Source organism: Pinus tabuliformis, chromosome 2_2 (genome assembly GCF_031772625.1).
Source record: "Pinus tabuliformis cultivar Carrire ecotype Pingquan chromosome 2_2, CPIR1, whole genome shotgun sequence".
Lineage (NCBI taxonomy): Eukaryota > Viridiplantae > Streptophyta > Pinopsida > Pinales > Pinaceae > Pinus > Pinus tabuliformis.
The window spans coordinates 1,150,183,207-1,150,202,727 of NC_142300.1; the positions used below are offsets into that span (position 1 = coordinate 1,150,183,207).

The 19,521-nt window shown below is 40.6% G+C and overlaps 1 pseudogene; it reads left to right on the forward strand.

Moving 5' to 3' along the window:
• Positions 1–15,827: 15,827 nt before the first annotated feature.
• On the forward strand, positions 15,828–17,381 carry LOC149197474 (putative tRNA N6-adenosine threonylcarbamoyltransferase, mitochondrial pseudogene; annotated as a pseudogene).
• Positions 17,382–19,521: the final 2,140 nt, after the last annotated feature.

Below are 19,521 nucleotides of genomic sequence, written 5' to 3' on the forward strand. Positions count from 1 at the left end.
CTAGTAGTGTCGCCTTCCCTACAACATCAAGCCCTTCACAGATGAGGTACTGTGTGATGTTGCTTCTCTTGAATTTTGTGATGTATTATTAGGACAACCATACTTCTGGAAGCGACATGTTGTATATGAGTCTATACTTTTGTGTATGATTATTACTTTTGGAAATAATTTGTACAGGATACCGGAGATAGCCTTGCCTACCACCATCTCTTTGATCACAACAAAGCAATGCAGTAAGATCATTTCCCATACCAAGAAATTTGCTTTCCTAATGATTCGCCCTCAGGGAAAGAAGAAGGTTGTGGCCATGTCTTCCATACAGGGATCCTTCGCATAGTAGCTGCAAATGGAAAAAGTCATGGAGGAGTACAGGGACATTTTTGCCTCACCTACAGGGGTGCCTATGCACTGTCAGGTCAAGAACTCCATCGATCTGACCCTAGGCATGCTGCTACTCAATGGACCCATCTATCGACGCTCTATTATAGAGAACGATGAGATCAAGAGGTAGATTTAGGAGTTGTTTCAAAAAGGGCACATCAGGCTAAGCTCATTACCCTGTGGGGGCCCGATTGTATTGGTACAGATGAAGAATGGGATCTAGGGACTCCGTAAAGACGATCGAGCATTGAACAAGATCACCGTTTGGAATAGGTACCCAATCCCATGGATTGATGACCTTCTGGACCAGCTCAAGGAGGAAAAATATTTTAGTAATATTGACTTGAATTTCGGTTATCATCAAGTGCCTATCAAACCCTCCAATATGTGGAATACTGCCTTCAAATCCAAGGAGGGCCTTTTCGAATGGTTGGTCATGCCTTTCAGGTTGACGAATGCCCTTGCAAACTTTCATGAGATCGATGGATGACATATTGAGACCCTTCACCAATGCATTCATGGTGGTGTATTTAGATGAAATCTTGATCTTCAGCTAAAGTTGGAAAGAGAACCTACACCATATTTGACAAGTCCTTCAAACCCTGCAACGACACAAGTTGTGTGCCAATTTGGAGTAGTGCACTTTTGGCATGAACCAAGTTAAATATCTGGGGTATATCATTGATGAGTAGGGTGTGCATGTGGAACTAACCAAGGTAGAATTCATTTGGGATTGGCCAGACCCAACCACTCTAACATAGTTCTACTGCTTTCTGGGTCTTGTCAATTTCTTGTAGGTTTTAACCCCATGCAGAAATTACCTGCATACAAATTCTAAGAACATAAAATAAACAATGTGAGAGCATAACACATAAAACACATATACATAGATATTTTCCTCTGGATCCCAAAGTCGGGACTACTAGCTTGATTTTTCATTATGTTCCTTTCAATGTTACAATACACACACACACACACACACACACACACACATATATATACATGCTGAAGCATCCAATACCAGGGACCGAAAACCATCACGTCCAAAACCATGTGTGAAAACCATGCACAAAACCATGGGTAGGTCCGCCCAACCTAATATTGGGTTCAAACAATTTTTCCCCTGGGGCGCTGCCCCGTAGAGGGGGGCTACCCACCACCTCAAGCCCCCTAGATAGGGGGGCTTCTGCCCCGGCCCCGTGACCCCCCCTTGAGAAATCGGTGCAACAAAGGGGGGGCTTCTGCCCCGGCCCCGTGACCCCCCTTGAGCAATCGGTGCAACAAAGGGGGGGCTCTGCCCCCCCTCTAACCCCCTGGTTCACTAGGGCATCTAGTCATGGAAAGAATATAACACAACCCAACATTCTCCCACTTGTTGTTTTCTTTCCACAGGGGGCCACATGAGAGCTTCATCATTTATCTAGCCCTGCAATGCCCATTGTTCCTCTACACCAACAGAACTTCTCAAAGCTCACAAATTTTGTCAATGCATCTGCAGTATTCTTCAAAAGGTCCACCTTTACCAGCAACACCTTTTTGTCTTCTATCATATCCCTCACAAAGTGATACTGAACATCAATGTGCTTTGTCTTTGAATGATAAGAAGGGTTCTTTGCCAAGAAAATTGCACTTTGGTTGTCACAGTCTATCCTTATAGCTCCCTGTACTAACCCCATACTTGAACACAATATCTGCAACCAAACTGCTTCCTTGCTTGCATGAGTGGCTACCATGTATTCTGCCCCTGTAGTTGATAGTTCCACTACAAATTGTTTCTTACTCATCCAACTGACTGCACCTCCAAATAGGTTAAACACATACCCAGTTGTAGATCTTCTCTAATCCATATCTCCAACCCAATATGCATCAACAAAGCCAAGAATATCCAAAACTCTATCCAATCCTGGTCTTTCGTGGTAGTGCAAACCATAATCACTAGTGCCATGAAAATACCTAAAAACTCGCTTCGCTATTTTCCAATGCTCCTTCCCCGGTTTTGACATAAACCTGCTCATTACTCCCACTACATGTGTAATGTCTAGTCTAGTACAAACCATCACATACATCAGACTACCGACTGCACTTGCATATGGAACATAGGACATGTCTTGTTCCTCTTCTTGTGTCTTCGGACACTATTCAACAGATAACTTTACACCTACAGGAATAGGAACCTTCACCCTTTTACTATCTTGCATATTAAACCTCTACAGTATTGTCTCAACATACTTCCTCTGGTTTAACTAGAGCTTCCTCTTTTCTCGATCTCTTTTAATTTCCATGCCCAAAATATAGCTTGCAACACCAAGATCTTTCATGCTGAATTTAGAGGACAATTGGGTCTTCAAATCCTGGATAATTTCTTTGTCATTTCCAACCAACAACATATCATCCACATACAAGACCAGATAAATAACACAGTCACCAATTAATTTAGAATACACACAGTGATCTGCGTTTCTTCTGGTGAAGCCAAGTCCCCGTATAAATGTATCAAATTTCTGATACCACATCCTTGGCGACTATTTTAACCCATACAGAGACTTTTTTGACTTGCATACCAGTTCTTTCTTACCCTTCACCGCAAAGAATTCAGGTTGCTTCATGTATATCTCTTCTTCCAGATCCCCATGAAGAAATTTTGCCTTCACATCCATCTATTCTACCTCATAATCAAGAGCAACAACAACAAATAAAAGAAATCTAATAGAAGCTACATTGGCAACAGGAGAAAAAATATCACCAAAATCAATTCCCTGCACCTGGGAATAAACTTTTGCTACCAACCGAGCTTTATATTTCTCCACCTTTCCTTATGCATTTGTCTTCTTCTTGAACACCCATTTTTTGCCAAAGGGTTTCCTTCCAGCAGACAACTCCACCAGATCCCAAGCCTCATTTTTGTGTAAATATGCCATTTCATCAACCATGGCCTCTTTCCAGAGTTTTCCATCCTCTGAATCTACTGCTTCCTTCATAGTTCTGGGATCATCATTAGTAATAGATAGAGAAAAAATTGAACAGAAAGCAAATGGACTATACCTTTCTAGTTGCCTTCTTTCTTGAACTGATCTTCTCACAACCGGAGTTTGTGGCTCTTCATCTTCTGATTCCTCTTCTGTTGTAGAGTCTGATTCATCCTCCTTTAGCGTAAACTCTATCTTCTTAGGTTCCTTTGATGGGACTTCATGTTTAATAACATTTTTCACCTCTCTGAACACCACATCTAGGCTGTACACAACCTTCCTTGTTACTGGGTTCCAAAGCTTATAACCCTTTAAACCATCCTTATACCCAATACAAATGCACTTTTCAGATTTACTATCCAACTTTATTATTTTCTCCTTTGGAACATGTCCATATGCATCACATCCAAATACCCTCAGATGTGAAAGAGAGGGTTTCTTACTAGTCCATACCTCTTGTGGAGTCTTATCATCCAACGTTGATGAAGGTGATCTATTGACTAGGTAACATCTTGTCTCCACTGCCTTTGCCCATAATTCCTGTCCTTAGCCGGCACCATTGAGCATGCTTCTTGCCCTTTCTATCAATGTCTTTTTCATTCTTTTTGCAACTCCATCTTGCTTAGGTGTGTATGGAGTAGTCTTCTGTCGTGCTATACCACACTTCTTATAGAATTCTTCAAATTCCTTGCTGCTAAACTCTCCACCGTTATCTGTCCTTAGAACCTTTATCTTCTTCTCTGTCTGGTTTTCCACCAAAGCCTTAAATTCTTTAAACCTGTCAAAGACTTCAAATTTATTCTTGAGGAAATATATCCATGTATTCCTTGAGAAGTCATCTATAAACGATACATAGTACACAGACTTACCTAGTGATGGAACCTTCACAGGTCCAAACACATCACTATGCACAAGCTCTAATATATGTTTTTCCCTCTTACCACCAAAGAGCTATTAGTCATACCTTTTTCCATACCTTTACCACGAAATATTTGAAGGCCCTTCTCTCTAATATGTCCAAGACTTTGATGCCATAGCATGGTATTTTCTCCAGAGACCACTAGATTTTCTGCTCCACTTTCAGGAACCACGAAACTGTTGCACCCATCAATGAAAGTGCTACCTTGCAGCTTGTACAGAGTTCCAATTTGAACTCCCTGCATCAATACCAGTGCTCCCCAAACCATCTTGCAGGTCTCTTTCTCGAACACTATTTTTACACATGCATCATCCAGCTTACTTACAGAAATCAGATTTGTGGCTAATGCAGGAATATGCAAAACACCTGGAAGTGTTCTAATCCTTCCACCTTGCAACTTCAACTTTACTTTTCTGCAACCAACAATTCTAGCCTTCCTATCATCCCCAAAGAAGACATCTCCACCATCATATTTCTCATACTCGCAGAACCACTCTCTATGGGGAATGAAGTGAAAGGATGAAGTGAAAGGATGCACCTAATTCAATCAACCATGCCTCATGATCTACATGTGTACTTGAAGAAGCCAAGTACACATCCCCACCTTCATTTGAGGTGGTTTTCACCTCTGCAGAAGGAGAAACATCATATCTCTTTCCTTTCTCAGGAGCTTTAGATTTACAGTCCTTTTTGTAGTGCCTTTCCTTTCTGCATTTCCAACACACCACCTTTACAGGTTTTCCTGGAGATTTAGATCTCCCACTCGATAACTTATTTTTGCTTCTGTTCTGGGACCATCCTCGTACAGACAAGGCATCACCATTCTGGCTCTCCACATTTTTCTGTCTCATCTCCTCCGTCAGCAAGGATGAGAATTTCATCAAACTGCAAGGTAGTTGCATTGCTACCTATTGCAATAACCAGACTATCCCACGAATCTGGTAGAGAACACAACAAACTAATGCACTTATCTTCATCTAAAATTTTAATATCAACAGATAATAACTGACTTACCACAGTATTGAATGCGTTTAGATGCTCTGTCACTGAGTCTCCATATTTAATCCTTAGGTTATACATCTTTTTCCGTAGGAACAATTTATTCACCAGAGACTTAGATTGGTACAAAGTCCCTAACTTGACCCATAAAGCCTTAACCGTAGCTTCCCCTGATACATTCAACAATAATGAATCTAAGACACACAATCGTATTGTGCTCTTTTTCTTTCAATCCAACTTCTTCCATTCTTCATCAGACACTCCCGTTGGTTTAGTACCTGAATCTACCACGATCCACTGATATTTATCTACCAACAGGTCCTCCATCTTGAGTTTCCATAACTCAAAATTCCGACCATTAAATTTCTCAATCTCTATCTTTCCACTGCTCGCCATCTTATTTCACCACCAGAACCGATCTCGCAAATCTCCCACTAAATAGGGTTTACCACAGGCCCGAGTGAAACCCCTCAGCAAAAAAGGTGCCCCCTTGAAGCCAAAACAACTCTGATGCCAAATGTAGGTTTTAAACCCATAAAGAAATTACCTGCATACGAATTCTAAGAACAAAAAATAAACAATGCGAGAGCATAACACATAAAACACATATACACATAGATTTTTCCCCTGGATCCCAAAACCAGGACTACCAGCTTGATTTTTCATTATGTTCCTTTCAATGTTACAAGATATATATATATATATATATATATATATATATATATATATATATATATATATATATATATATATATCTATATATATATATATACACATGTTGAAGCATCCAATAACATGGATCGAAAACCATCGCGTCCAAAACCATGTGCGAAAACCATGCACAAAACCATAGGTAGGTCCGCCCAACCTAGTAAGGGTCCAAAACTATTTTCCCCTGGGGTCCTGCCCCGGACCTCGTAGAGGGGGGGCTATCTGCCCCCCTCAAACCCCCTAGAAAGGGGGGTTACCACCCCCTCTGTGACCCCCGCGCTGTGCAACTGGTGCAACGAAGGGGGGACTCTGCCCCCCCTCTAACCCCCAGTTAGGGCATCTAGTCGTGGAAGGAATATAACACAACCCAACATTTCTATCGTAGGTTCGTGTTGGGGTTCTCTCATATCACTTGGACGTTAATTCAAGTCACCAAGGGCGGAGTGTAACCAAAGTTTTTTTTAGTCTGAAACCCAACAGAAGGTGTTTTTCAAGTTGAAGCAACGTCTTTTCTCTGCAATTGTGCTCACATTACTAGACCTGCAACAACCATTTGAGATTAAGATAGATGCCTCTGACTATGCTATTGGTGCAATTCTTACTCAACATGGACTTCGAGTGGCTTACCACAGTGAAACACTTTCAAACATAATCCGAAATTATCCTACTTACGATAAAGAAATGTATTCCATTGTCTAGGCCTATCATAAATGCAAGCATTACATTCTAGGGAAGGAAAAAATCACCCACATAGACCACCGACCCCTATAGTTCATACAGACATAAGGGAAGTTGTAGAATGATCGCCATACAAAATGGTCCATATACCTACAACAGTTCCATTCAAACATTAAGTACAAGAAGGGAAACACCAATAATGTCACATATTTCCTCAAATGACATCCAGTCATGGCACTGATAATTGTGATTGACTCCAATGGGCACGAGACTTTGAGTTAGTCACATCTTTACAAGAGCAATCCAGAATTCAGCAGCACATACCAGACACTCCTAGAAGGGAAGAATGTTTCAATTTTTCACCTCTAGGATGCATTTTTATGCCACCTGGGACACATTTGTGTTCCTTCAAGCAAGCATGCCAAGATTATTTGGGAGGTGCACTACAGTTGGGTCACAAGACATTTTAGAGTAGAGAAAATAATGGCGGTACTGAAAAAGTATTTTCATTGTCTGAAACTTCGTCATGATGTTGGGAAGTACATTAGATATTGCACCGCCTGTTCCATTGCCAAACCAACCATCAAGAAGCAAGGCCTATATACTCCTTTCCCTACTCTTAGTTGACCTTGGGAATCCATATCCATGGGTTACATGTCGAACCTTCCTTCTACTAAGAAAGACAATGATTGTTTTTTCGTGGTCGTCGACAGATTCTCTGAGATGGCCATCATGGCGGCCTAGAAGAAGAGTATCACAGTAGAGGCCACTGTTAAGCTCTTATTTGGGCGAGTGTGGGTACACTTGGGATCCCACTGCCCATTATCTCAAATTAGAATAACAGATTCCTAATTTCATTTTGGTCAAGTCTCTGGTCGACGCTGGATACAAAACTTGTTAAGTCCACGATGTTTCACCCCCAAAATGATGGTCAAATAGAGGTTGTCAACAGGATGATCATACCCATTTTTCGCATGTACAACTCGAAGAATCCACGCACATGGGATGAAAGCCTCTGCTATGTCCATCACAACTACAACATAGCTATCCATAGTTCAATGAGCCATAGCCCCTTTCAGGTAGGGCTGGGATTTCATCCATTATGTCCCATTGATGTGACCATACCATGTGCAGCTACTCAAGAAAATTCAGCTCACATCCAGTCTGAAGCCGACAGGGCTAATAGCTTCATTGAGAACATTCAACACATCTGCCATCACGTCCATGATATATTGGACAGAGCCAATGCTAAGTACAAGTAGTGCCATGATCAACATTGAGTGTCACACAAGTTCCAGGTGGGCGACAATGTTTCGCTACATTTGTAGAAGGAGCGCCTTGCTGGACCCCATCACAATCTTTGCTTGCTCCAATATGGGCTATACACTATCACCAAGGTTGTAGGGGGAAATTCCTTCGAGCTCAGCATCCCATCGTTCCTTGGTCTTCACCTAGTGTTCGATGTAGACCACCTTTGGCTGTACTTTCCACCATTTTTGGACACATCCATCATTATAAAACAACTCACACCAGCATAGCTAAACCTGAACTAAATGGAATAGGACACAACTAATCAACTCATGGATACATAGATTAAGAACACTCGCCAACAGAGGATCCATTTATATCGAGTTATCAAAGCGGGCCAACTCCTTCACCAAGGCAAGTGGTTCACCAAGGACTAGGTTCAACATAAATTTCCTCACCTCATGAAGGCTCTACATGCAATGGGGACCAATGCTTCCTAAGGAGGGAGGACTGATCTAGATGGATATTGGTGGCCACCCACCTATTCCACCTAGATCTCTATTCATTTTCATTTGTTTCCTTGTTTATTTCAACATTCACTACTTTCAATAGCTTTTTAGGTACTCAACTTTTGGAGCATTTTTCACCCCCTAAACGACATTTTTTTGAGGTCCGTAGCAAGCCCATAGTCGTGGGTAGGGTCCAATTGCAAATTTTGTAGTACTCGAAGAGACCTTTCCAATAAGGTATCGTACATGCCAACTAATCCTGAGAAGTTGGCTGCCCAACTAACCCCAATGAGGCCCACAAACTCTTGGTGTTCCATCTCCTAGGGTTAAGGTTTTGGTTGTTTAGGGTTTTCCATTGTTGTTTAATGATAAATAGGCCCTTGACCCTCATTGTAACATAGTTCATAGGCATGTAGCTACCATATCTCTTATAAGAGATAAGCTACCATCTCCCGAGCTAGTTTATTTTCATTATGTTTGTAAGCATATTTCAGTATTTTGATATTAATGAAATGAAGTATTATATATGTTGCATCTCTGTATTTATGGTTATCTCTATAATTTTTTGCATTCCTATTTAATTTCAGATCATAAGTATGTCTAGAGGAATACGATTTTTTGCAGTCATTACAACAGAGGTGGACATCAAAGAGCCACGTGTTGGAGGCTCCATTCAAAGCAACATCTTAAGGACAAAGCGCCCATGGAGAAACCAGTTGGTGAATATTTTCGTCAATTGAATCCACCATAGGATGATGATCCATTCACTTTGTTGAGTAAGAGATGGTTTTACTAGATTTGGTAGCTTGTCTTAGCCTCATTTTGTAAATCATGTGTTGCAATTTAAATTGTAAAAGTAATTATGTGTTTTCCTTCGCTTATTAAAGCAATGATGATGTTTTCGGCCTTATGTTGATGGCCAGGGTATTGAATTCTATTATGATGTAAATTTCACCAAAGAGTGTGTCTTATAAACTCTCAGCAAGTATGGGGATGCTTGGGTCATGGTTGGTCATTGATCATGTAATTTGAAAATATGTACTACAGGTTTGCAAAGGATGCAAGTGTCAACTCATCACTTATGGCTCTGAAGGACAAAGGTGAAGGAGAAGGAGGGGTGACCTTTAACGACATTTGTGGTGCAGACAATGTAACACAATAGTCGTAGATTATATTCATGCTTTTGGAGGACCAAAAGATCCTCAGTGGGTAGGAATGATCTAGGTGGCTCCAGACACGCTTAGAATTCAATAGTGGCTATGGAAAAGCTCAAAAATAAAAACCCTCATATTCAAGTGAAACCAAGGCCAATTCATAGTCCTGCTCGTCATCTCGGTTCTAATGGCGCAAGTGACACTTGAATCTGAGTTCGTATGCTCAAGTTAAATATGGTTAAAGTTTTGGTCAAACTTGGCAAAGTGGCAATCTTAACAAGGCAACAATTTGGCAATGACCCAGTGCACGCAATCTGGCCACGGGAATGGGTGAATTTTTTGCCTACTTAATTTTCCCATCAACACGTAAAAACCGGTCAAAAATTGAGGTGGTGGGTTACCACCCTTACACAGTCACCTTGTATTAAAACAAATGTAATGGGTGGGTAAGCCATCCACGATGGACCCGCCCAACCCAAAGCACATATTACAATGTTATATAAGCCGGAACTAGTGGGGTTTGAACTCGCTCAACCCAGTGGGGCCGACCCACTCATCACACCTCACGACATAACCAAACGGTATCATATCACACATTATATATATATATATATATATAATGTGTGGGCCACACACACCACGCCACTTGTTAAACACTCCGTACCATAAATGTTAACACCATAAAATGCCATCAGTTACCATGAAAACCACAATCAACAAAAATGCTAACTGCCAATGTTAATTTATATATACGTGCGGTTGTTAAAAAAATCCAATTCCCTAATTCTAGAATGACGCGAGGTTTGACCTCGTAAACACCAGGCCCCCATTATGGCTTGCCACCAAAGCGCCAACGAGTGCACCTTTGAAATATCCACTGGACATATTATATAAGAATTGAATTCACTATTCGACCAGGACTGGAGGAGCAAGCAGACCAGTAGAACCCTGAGTGGCCAAGAGGGTCGGAACCATGAGCGAGGGGAAATGTCGAGATGCCAAAAAGATTTCCATAGAGGGCCAAAGGTACCAATGCCAGAATTTGAAAAGATTATAGTCATTTTTGTACGTTTTTTCACCAGGAGTCCAACCTGTAGTCCATTTCCCCAGTTGAACAACAAAAATTCAGGCAGCCAGCAGTAAAGAATCTTGACGGAATCTTGAGGAATCTTTAGATTCCCTCGAAGGCTGGTTTTTTACAGAGGCAAAATGATGGCAACCTTATAATACTTTTTCATAGAATTTCATAGGGAGTATAATGGTGTGTGGTGAGCACCAGTATTGCAGCAATAATGCTGCAACTCCTGGGCTGCCTACTTTACTCTTATCAACCTAGTAGTTCGTAACAAACTTGGAAACGTCGGTGTTGTATGCACAAGTACTAGTTCTCACTACAGGTTTTCACTTGGTCAGTCGGCGCAAGATCACTAGGAGCTCAAGCCAACTTCTATGGATTCCAGAAGAAGCTCTATATGTGATGAAAGGAAAGAAAGATAGATGTTATTCTAACTGCAGAAAGGAGAAACACTGAAATGTAAAGCAAACCTAGTAAACCCTAATTAACCAACTAATTCTACTTTTGCAGAAAGTGCTATGAAAACCATGAAAGGAATGCCATTACCTACTCAAGGAAGTAAACAACATCTAACTATGCTATTTCTAGAAGTAAATAAACAAAAAACATATTTTTGGATTTTTATGTATTTTTATGTGAATTTGACATGCATGTAATTTATTGTGTGTGAGTGTGGCAGTGAATAGGTGGCGTTGGAGGGCGGTTTTGGTACTTGAGAGGGTGTAAGATGGTGTGGATGGGTCTTAGGATGTCTCAGGTGGCCTTCTAGAGGCTTTTCCCACACTCGGCCTTCAAAATAAAGCCTACAGGAAAATCTACAAGAGGACACAGGAAATCTACAAGAGGAAAAATAATGTTCTACAGGAGGCCTACAGGAAGAAGCCAAGAGAAGTTTTCACTATTTTGAGGGTGTGAGAGTGGGTGAAAAAGGTGGATGAAGGTTGGAATGAGGTGTTAAGGTGCATATGGTCCACCAAGAATCAACAAAAGAGAGAAATATGATTGGATTTGCTCAAGGAGAGAGGAAGAAGTTCTATGGAAAATGCAGGAAACTAAGGCAGAATTGAGGGGAGACATGGGCGACCTGTAGGGAATGGATCAGATGGAGGATGAGATGGCTGATAGGCTGGCCTACTGCTAGAAGAGATCTACTACAAATCACAACTGACAGTCAACCAAGGAGATCAAGCAAGCAAGGAAATGAGTGCATCTAGGAAAACAAAGTTTTGCATCAAAATAGTCTAAACTATGATCTATGGAAAGAAATGTTGATAACTGCTGAAAGCATGAAAGAATACTGTTGTAAATAAAGAAGTGAGCATGATGAAGAAGTTCTAAAGCAAAGCAAAACTAGTCTATTAACCACTAGAAAGCTGTAAACACTAGAAGTCCTACGCATGAGGAAAATTTGTGTTTTTGGGGAAGCAAGAGGGTCTTTGCCTCAACTCATGGTCCCAAGGGGAGGAAGAGAGGCCAAGAAATTGTTGCTAGCCTTTTGAATCTTTTCTTTGTCACTACTTAACCTACTATAGAAAGCACAAATGGAAGCAAACTACTGAATCATCAAAAGCAACCTATTCTTAACCATAAAAGAAATACTTCTAACAGCAACCTAACCTACAAACTGAAATAAAACATACAAATACAAGTAAAGAGGAGCTTGGATGCTTGGATTGGGCCCTAACCCAAGAGCTTAAGCCCCCTGAGGTAACTCAGTGCTAGCTCAAAAAGGATTCCGTCTTTATTTCAAAACCATAGCAAAATTACATGAAACTGTCACAAGAAATAAGCTCGAAGTTGAGCAGAGTTGACATAAGGAAAAATCCACCCAAAATTCAACAAAAATCCAACCCTAGTGAGGCCCTAGGCCCCTATACTTATACAATTAAAGCTACCAACATCTTCCTTAAAATCAGGGAGGCTTGGCTCCCAAAACTCGAGATAATCATCAGTCATCCTCCACTTGCTCGGTTGCCTTCTACTGAATGACTTTGGATGCTTGTACTCTGAGCTGAATGAAGGGGAATTCAAAGTGAGGAGTAATAAATGAGGGGGATCCCATCCTATAAGTCCTCTCCTTTTTCCACTGGATCCTTGACTTTGACTCCAAATTCATCAATAATCTGCATTTAACATTAGACCACATGGTACCATAACTAACTCAACTCACTCCATAAGCATAAATATAATCAGAAAATCATGCAATAAGCTAAAAGAATGGTTGATTTGACTAGGTTAGGAGGTAAAATGAGCCCATATAATTACCCATTTATGAGGCTCATCAGTGTGCTCATAATTTTCATCCGAGCAGCGGATTTTCTGACCATCTTCAAGAAGGAATCTTTGGGGGAATCTTCAAGATTCCAGAAGGTTTTAATGATGTCAGAAAGGGAAAAATTTTATAGTCGTTTGACATGATTTTACGCCATGAATTCAATGTTGCAGTCCATTTCAGATGCTAAGCTTTGCATTTTTCATCCATCCCCAAAAGTGGAGGTATATGATGCAGTTATGTCATGCTTTTCTTCTGATTTGTTGAGATGATGTTTTTGTTGTTGAGATCCCTGATTACTATTATGTTGAGGGATACTTGTATGCCACATCATGTGATATTTTATTAGATTTTCATGTTGAAGGAAGACCCATTTGAGTGAGAGTTCCTATAGGGAGAACATCTTGTGGAGAGACATGCCACTCTTGTTGAGGGAATTTTTCCATATGAGTGAGAGTTCCTGAGAATGTCTTGTGGAGAGACATGTCATTCTGGTTCAGGGTATTCATCCTTGTAATGACAAATAATGTACTATGCACCATCATCATCTTGCAACATTTAATGAAGCATCCTCCCCACTCTTGACACCAGGGCACGAAGATGTAACCCAGACTTGGTGAACTTCATTATCAATGTATTTGTGTTCTTGATTTGATGGTTGTATTTATGTTTCCTCTTCTTTACAGTAAGCACTTGTGGCTTTTAATACTATTTCATATGAAATTAGCCTAACATCACAGAAGTAAACGATCTTGGCTATTAATTTTGGTAGCTAAATGGATTCAGATCAGGTGGAATACAAGCCTTCCTCCCTCCATCAAGACCACTCCCATAGCATGCTCACTCACATATGTTTCCACTTCGAACAGTTATTGCAAGTTTGGTAATGTTAAAATTGGTGCTTGACTAATCTTCTTCTTTAACTCCTCAAAGACCTTCTGCTAACTCTTTCCCCAGTGGAAACTCTTGCCACTTATTGTTATGGCATGGAGTGGTGGTGCTACTGCTGAAAATGAAGTTATGAATTTCCTTAGGTATTGTGTTACCCCACCAAAAATCTTGAATTTAGAAACATTAGTAAGCATCAACCACTTCATGATGGCCTCTATCTTGGCAGGATCTATCTTCAACTCTCATCCACCTACCACATACCCCAGATACACTAAAGACTGCTAAGAAAACTCAAACTTCTTGAGATTTGCTAGTAGTTTTTGCTTCTTTAATATCTCTAGCACCTAGGTCAAATGTGAGATATGATTTTCCCAAGTAGTATTGTATACCAATATGTCATCCAAATAGAAAATAACAAATGAATCTATAAAAGGGCGTAGTAGATCATTCAGTAACTTCGTAAACATATGTGGTGAATTGCCTAGGCAAAATGACATGACTAACCACCCATACAAACCTTGCCTGTATTTGAAGGAGGTATTCCAGGTATCTTTTTCTCTAACTTGCACCTAGTGACATCTTCACTTTAAGTCTAACTTGGTAAAGTATTTGGATTATTACAACTGATCCAATAGATCACCTATCCCTGGTAGGGGTACATATTCTTGAACATAATTTTGTTTAATTCCCTGTAATCAATACAAATCCATTATGGGAGAATGAGAGTGATGGCAGGTGTTAGGGTTTCCTTCTACAAAGCCAAGACCAAATTCATCATCAGCTAGGAGTCTATCACATGTGATGAGAAGGCTCCATGGAAAGTATAATTTTAGATCGTGATTCCTCGTGGTCAAGGGACGACTGTGACATCGACTGTGTTTACGTAAGAATGTTGTTTTCCGTGCAATCAAGCACGTAAACTCCAAGAGAGAATATTTTTTTCTAGAGCTGTTGTGGTTACTCGTGTTTTGTATCAAAGAGGAAATGGATGTAAGTTTTGTAGATTCGAAGGAAGCATGCTTTTTAATTGAAAAATTGGGTAGGATGACATGTTAGGGCGACGATCTAATGTCCTTCATCTCGTAGATATAGTGGGATATCGTTTTAAATTATGTGTGCAGAGATCCAGTTTGTCAAAGGTGCACCCCCTCGAGGTTGATCTGGCTCACATTGGGTTTTTTTGTAGCGGATACAACCACCCTCCAAATTTTTTTCCTTAACTTCATTTTGGAGCCTCCCTACCAAGCTTCTTCACCAGCATGTCTTGCCTTTTCAAGTACACAAGCTTCAGTGATTTTCTAGTAGATTGCCAGCCTGTTCATGAGAGCTTGTTGCATCCCCCTCATAGGCTGTGTTAGACTCCGTCTCCTGTCAGAGATTTATTCTTCTTCAAAACCCTGTTTTGAAGAAGAAATCATTAATGTGTTGTTTAAATTTGTGTAATTTATGCTCCAGCTCTTCAAAAGGCAGTGATTGCAGCTCCTACCTCTGTAAAAGCACAAAGAAAAAAAAGCATACATCAGACTCTACTGTTGATGAATTTGGTCAAGTTTTATCTTCATATGGTTTCAATTATCATGGTACAGAGGTTCTCTACAGTGGCACATCCAATCATTCGTTTCGAAGCTTTGCAGGCCCTTAGAGCAGCAATACACAGTTATACATCCATTATGTCTTTATGTTGGCATCTAATTTCTTCAACTGTATTGGGACTACTTGAGTCATCTTATTTTGACATTGGCACACATGCAACATCGACAAAATTCTGCAAGGGAACCTCTAGGCAAAATCTGAGACCAGTTGATGACAAAACAATGCCGAGTGCTGTAAAGGAGGGGATGCAACAGAGTCTAGACCTATGGTTCGGGGTTGTAACCGTCCAAGGTGTCATGGAATATCCATTTCTTCATGCACGTGCCTTCTCTGCTGCTGCAAAGTTTTCACCAGTGATTGACAAGGGAAGATGTGAGCAGTTTGTTTATGCTGCCATGACAATGTTTGTACTTATTTTGTTAGAAGCTTATGGCAGCATGGCAGCACCCAAGGGAGGGAGAGGAATGGATACCTTGTATCAGTCATACATTGAGTGCAGGATTGCCACATTCAAATGGTTACATACTTATTGAAGCAAATGGTGGTCTCAATCAACAGCGCACATCGATTTGTAATGCAGTAGCTGTGGCAGGCCTTTTGAATGCAACTCTTGTTATCCCCAAATTTCATTTTAACAATATTTGGCAAGATCCTAGCAACTTTGGAGACATTTATGATGAGGGGCATTTTATCAAAAGTCTTAGATACGATGTGAGGGTGGTTAGAGAGCTCCCAGAAGATATAATGGCAACGTTTGACTACAATACAAGCAATATTTTTAATTTCAGGGTTAAGGCTTGGTGACCTGTCAGTTACTACTTGCAAAAGGTTCTTCCAAGATTACTTGATATTGGGGTGATACGGATATCTCCATTTGCAAATAGACTGTCATCTGAAGTCCCGCCCAATATTCAGCGCCTCCGATGTTTGGCTAATTACGAAGCATTAAAATTTTCTGTGCCCATTACTTCACTTGCAGAAAAGCTAGTAAAACGCATGATTGGGGCAAGCTCCAGAAGTAATGGAAAGTATATTGCAGTTCATCTTCGATTTGAAGAGGACATGGTAGCTTTCTCATGCTGTGTTTATGATGGAGTGGTGGAAGATGCATTGCATAATGCAAATTTGACACCATTTGATCTTTCTGCAGTGGCTGTGACTATTGGACCTGGTTTAAGCCTATGCTTACGTGTTGGTGTGAGAAAAGCAAGACTGATAGCTGGAAAACACAATTTGCCAATGGTTGGAGTCCATCACATGGAGGCGCATGCTTTAGTTGCTAGGTTGACAGAAAAGGAGTTGCAATTTCCATTCCTGGCCCTTTTAATATCTGGTGGTCACAATCTTCTTATCCTAGCGCAAAGTGTTGGTCGATATGTACAACTAGGTACAACAATAGATGATGCAATTGGAGAGGCATATGACAAGACAGCAAGGTGGCTTGGACTCGATATGAGGAGAGGTGGTGGCCCGGCTCTAGAAGAGCTTGCGCTGGAAGGTGACCTATGCAGGCTTGAAAACAAAAGTGCGGAAGGCAATTGAATTCAGAAACATTGATACAAACAATGATCCGATAGTTGCCGCGAGCACTAAAGACCGAAAACTACGGGCAGACATTGCTGCCTCTTTCCAGAGAGTTGTTGTTTTGCATTTGGAGCAGAGATGTGATCGAGTTGTTGAATGGGCCCAAAGCATTGAACCATCTATTAATTGTTTGGTTGTGTCAGGAGGCGTTGCTTCAAATCATTATGTGCGAATTCAGCTGGATAAGATTGTAAAGAAGCATAACTTGAAGCTTGTTTGCCCACCCCCAAGCCTTTGTACAGATAATGTTGGATCTGCGTCCAAGGTGGCAACTGGGAGAGATATTTGCAGAGGGTAGGAGTAGTTCACCCTCTCTCAAAAGGGCCCGAATTCATCCATCATTAACATCCTCTATCCAAATGTCTTCACAGCACAATTCATGAGAAGGCTCTTCGTACTTTTGACTCTGCAATCTGAATCTGCTATTTACCACTGTAAAGTATCGATTCAGATTCTGGAAAAATTATATCACAGTGACCATATTGTCATTGCAAATGAGCTTGTGAAATTGGTATCGATTGAGCTCTCCTTGAACAAATATGCTTGCGCCAAAAAGAATTCTTTGTAGTCAATAATGGCTTCATTATTCCGCAACATAAACCACCAAATTTGAGCAAAGTCATCTGCACTGCACCTACTGAAAGGCTCCGATACTCTGTACAGGACTCTGTTCCATGATTTCCGCCAACGACTGATCCTTTGGAGATTTTGTGGGCGATGTGGCTCTTAGAAGGCGGATTATGAGCTTTTGTTGATGCTACCATATAGCATGTGGTTGAAATGTGTTGGAAATCGATGAGTGGCACAGCATAAATCAGAATTAAACACGCAAACCTCTTTCAGTATAGTTGTCTTTATCAGCTGAATCGGTGGACTACTAGCTTGAAGGTTATGCAACGTGGCAAACCAAACTAAAGTGAAGATTATCCATTACAGCCAGAGAATGCGATTTGATTCCAATCTTGGTCCTATGGAGATATGCGCTCCAGTTTTGCCTCATAATTAGCCAAATCATCAACAGAATGTTAGTTTAAAGTTTGTTTTATTAAAATCGCCAATGTATTTCCAGAAATTCGGGAGCAGTTGTAATTTCCAGCATATGCAAAGTGGCAGAGAACGAGGAGCGATTGCCTATGTTTGTCTTCAGTCGGGATTGACACCTGTAAATGCTACTTCATCAGTTATCAAGTAGAAAGAGTGCCACTCTCTCTTCAGGAAGCGCTAATTGTTTTGTTTTAGTTTATTTTGTTAAATAAGGATAAAAACAAATTCCTGGTCTTGGGGTCGACTTGTTTTCCCCCAGCTGTATTTTGTTTCATATTTTTGTGATGTTAGTTAAAACAGCGCCCCTGTTTTGGGCAGCATTGTATTTATTATAAAACAAATTCATTTGTAATAGGTTAGAGAGAGTGAGAGAGGGGAGTTTTTCTGAGCGCTGGGAGCTGCTGGAGAAGCAGAGAGCTTTGTATTGTACAGTTTTCTGCAGAGAATTTAATGGAATTTCACAGCTCTGTTTGCTGAGATTCATGTGGTATGTTGATTTAGCATAAGTTTTTCCCTTTGTCTCATATGTAAACTGTTATGTTTCATTCACCTCATGATCATATCTATTTGAGCAAATGAAGTGATTAGGTAGGAATTCATAGTATTATATGCTCCTCCTATAAGTTTGTTCAATTCAATGTTTTCTTCTGTTTAAGGAGGATTCGAAGTATTATTTGCCCTCCTTAGCTCCTCACCAGTCTTGCCATCCCATTTAAAATCTAGATTTGGTGTTAAATTGCTTGCCTACCTTGCCTCAGTTGATAATCTGTGTAGTCATCATATTTCTCTGTTTGAAGCTGTGATTTTGCCCATGCAGCCCAGAAAAGTCCCGTCATTTAATTTAAAAACCCCAAATCAACACTTCCTCATCAGTTTACTAGCCTAAAATCTTTATTCTTAATTGGTCAGCCTAATCATATTGAAAGATCTATCAAATCTGACCCGAGAGAGCCTTCTCATACCTCGTAGGGCTAGCTACGAGGTGAAATGGTTTGATGTTTCCTTGAAGGTTTACCTTCCTCAGCCTAGGGTGAAATCTCAAGCACTAACATAGTGGCGACCATACTGGGGAGAACAAACTTGTTTGTGTGTTGATGTGTTTGTTTCATAAGTCTTAGACGGAGCCTGAAGTTATGCCAGGAGCCTTCGAAAACGCTCTTGTTTTACATCAGCCTTAGTAGATAAACGCTGCTTCAGTCAATCTCCGTGAGCTTGTGAATACGACCACTTCGATTGCATTTTACCCCAGTACATGTATCAATTTCAGATCTGATGCTGATGGTGGACAGCAGTCAGACACTTATGCAGGCTGAACCATTCACCTGGCGACTCCAACTCGATCCAGACATTCCAGTGCCTGTTGATGCATTCATGCAATGGTAGGGTATGTGGCAGACCCTGCATTTTGTAAAACTCTAGATGGCGTTAGAGAATTGTTAGTGGATATTGAAATTAATGAAGAATTTTTCAGTGACTTCTTTCAAAGTTTGAAATCTC